This window comes from Petaurus breviceps, unplaced genomic scaffold (genome assembly GCF_028583685.1).
Source record: "Petaurus breviceps papuanus isolate PSGF00001 unplaced genomic scaffold, PetGlider_PUasm1.0 76, whole genome shotgun sequence".
NCBI lineage: Eukaryota > Metazoa > Chordata > Mammalia > Diprotodontia > Petauridae > Petaurus > Petaurus breviceps.
Window position 1 is genome coordinate 33,323,635 of NW_027186473.1, and position 3,108 is coordinate 33,326,742.

A 3,108-nucleotide genomic window follows, 5' to 3' on the forward strand; every position below is an offset into this window, starting at 1 on the left:
AGTGATCAAAAACAAAAATAAAGCATTACTTCATTTTTTTCAGCATCCCAATTGAGTGGAAGACACTATACCTAGCATTTCAATACAGTTATTAAAAACACAACCCCTTCCTCAATTCACTTATATTCTTTTTTTGTTCGTTTGTTTTGGAAAAGTCCCTTCTGATGTGGTCATTCTCAGGAAAGTGCCTTTGGGGGGGGGGGGAGGGTACCAGAATAGAATTTTGTTTTGTTTCTTTGTTTTCAACAAGAACAAAAACCCAAAATGAAACAAACAAACAAAAATATAACACAACCCTGCCAGAACAGAGGTAGAATTGATATCTCCCTAGAAAAAGACTTCCCACAAGAGCCCAAATGATGTGGGGCTCCTGTGGCCACCATGATGGGATCACCATGATTACTTTGCATGTCAGCAGGCTCGGCAACTCAGTGGAGTAGTGATAAGGTATTTGCTTCTCCAATACCATTAGTCTGGAAATGGACAGTCTGGCTATTTCAGTTGTGTGACCTATAAGAAATTTCTGGATCTTCCAGACCATTCAGAGTCTGCTAGTTTTCTTGTGCTATATATTTCATTATTGATTCCCCACCCCCAAATCCCTTCAGTTATGACCTGAGAGCAGGAGGAAATCTTAAAATAATTTCAATTTTAAATGATGAGCTGAGATGTCGGGAGTTGACGACAAGAAAGGGGAAGAGCATGCAAAAATATGAGTTGGGGTGGGGTGGGGAGGGAGGCCAATAAAAGTCAGGGTAAATTTCTGCCCATCCACAGGGCACCTATCAAGTTTCCTGGGGAAGGCTTCCCTGACAATTTCGAGGTCATGGGTGGGTTCTTAGAAGTTGATTGGGGTTCCTGTGACAAGGAAGACTCACTTAGCTTAGTTATTCCACGATAATCCACAATGGTCGACCCAACTGCCTCACTGGACAGATCCTCTGAGGAGAAATTGAGGATCCCCCAACTTACCCAGGAAGTGGGAGTGTTTCAGTGGGGAGGATTCGGTCAAGTGGGTCATCTGGGGGTGAACTTTGATATCCTGGGTCTGCTGCTTCACCAGGCCTGGCTTTCCTCGTATGCTGTGGATGCTGTCACTGCTAGAGCTTCAGGTCAGATTGGAGCTCTTGGTGGAGGAGGTGAGAGTGTAGCAGATGGTCTTGAGGAAGTCTTGAGAAAGTGCTGGTGTGGTCCAGTCGGCAGAGGAAGGAGGGCCCAGAGCTCTTCTGGGAGGCCCCTTCCGGACTAAGGCAGCCTCCAATTTCTCGGAGTCACCCTCCCCCCCCCCCTTTCTCCAGGGTAAGGAAGGGATGCTAAGGGGCATGCCCCGCCTTGGGAGGAGGGAACCAGTTGCTGACATTCCTCGGGGATGCTGACTTCCATTCTGCTGCTGGTGGAGCTGTCTCAGAGCGGAGATGCGGCCTCATTGGGGATCCCCTTCAGGCACTCCAACTCTTTTGTGTGCTTCCAGACCAAGCCTGCTTTCTATAGCTGGATGATGGAATTCTGGTGCTGCATCAGGTTGGCTGTGGACTTGGCCAACTCTTTATTGAACAAGAGAAGCTTCAGATCTTCGGTGGTCTTGGCATACTTCTTGGAGGCTAGGTGTTCTTTGACTGTCTCCAGGCTATGGAGGCTCTTTTCACAGTGAGACTTCTTCAGGAGGCTTAGTGACTTTGCCAGGACTTTCTGAGACTCCTTGGAAGAATCAGAGAGGCCTCCTGGGGGCTCCTCGGCAGACCTGCTCCTGCTGGTGACCCGTCTGCTGAAGGAGGCAGCTAGTGGGCTAGCTGGGTATCTTTCTCCAGGACCTGGGGAGGGTCTCTTCAGAAGTCGGGACTTGCCGGATGCTGGGTCCACTGGTGAAGGTGTAAGATGGAGCAGAAGGGAGGGCTGGGTACAGATGGCAGGGGGAGTTGAGTTTCTAGCACCGCTCCGGAAAGTCCCTGGTGCTGCCCTTGGGGTGGAGCATATACACTTGGCAGAGGACTGGTAAGAAGGCTTCACTTTGTTAAGGATTCCAAATTATGGCGTCATGTTCAAAATCTTTGGGGCAGGTCCCTTTGCTGTTCACATTGTCTGTGGTGGAGGAGGTTTTCCAGAGGCTGGCTCAAGAGCTGGCCCCGGCTCGCAGCCGCTGAGTTCTGGTCCCGCTCAGACTCCTCCTCTTGGACCAGGGTGCCGCTTGATGCCCCGGGGACTCCTAACTCCAGCTTCCACCTGATCTCCTTGTCAAACAAACCAGACCCTTTTCGGGAATGACTGGCTGAGTCGGGCGCTGCCTCTCCGCGCAGCAGAGCATCTCTCCCCAAATCCTCCAGCTGGATGAAGTCGCTCCTGTTGCCTGAGGAATTAGGGAGGGGGTCTGAGAGCTGGCGAAAGCAATAGGGGAAAGATGGGTCTCCAGGTACCTGACTGTCCAGGAACCCGGGCTGCTTGGGGCTGTCCAGGGTGACCAGTAGTCGGACTACCAGATCAGCATCCAAGCTCTCCATCAAAAAGGCCCCAGGTCCAGGGGACTCATCTGCCCTCTGCCGAAGGCTGCGTTAGGTTGTCTGCTTCCACAGCTTGTCATGGCGCTGTTTGCTGGTGTCCAGGATGCCTTCATACTCAGACAACTGCCCCATGAAGCCCTTGTTGGGTCAACCAATGCAGCTCTCATAGTATCCCACACCAGGGCCATGCCTCTAGGGAAGTAGTTGTATATCCAGGCCACCTCACAGCCCTTGTGAAGAATCTGGAGAGGAGATCACATGACCTGGACAGACACCTGGACAGACAGCATTCTTCCTGCTGCTCACACTGAACCCACCATCTGCATTGTCCATAGACAAAGGACCATCCTGATGGTGCAGCCCCTACTCTCCTTGCTGAAAAAGTGCACTCTCAGCACAACATTCTCTTCTGTGCCCTGGGGTCCACTGCTGTACACCACCACCATGTACCTGACATGCTCTGTCCATGGAGTCACTTATATTCTAATTATTCTAATAGAATGGAAAAGACATGCACACAATTCTACATTAAAAAAGCAAGGGCACGATGAAGAATTAGAAAGTATATATACAAAATGTTCTAAGATTTTTGAAATGAGAAAGAACACTTTGA

The 3,108-nt window shown here is 50.2% G+C and overlaps 1 pseudogene; it reads right to left on the minus strand.

Annotated features, from left to right (window-relative positions):
- Window positions 1–750: 750 nt before the first annotated feature.
- LOC138174941 (protein phosphatase Slingshot homolog 1 pseudogene) lies at window positions 751–2,642 on the minus strand (annotated as a pseudogene).
- Between the last annotated feature and the right edge of the window lie 466 nt (window positions 2,643–3,108).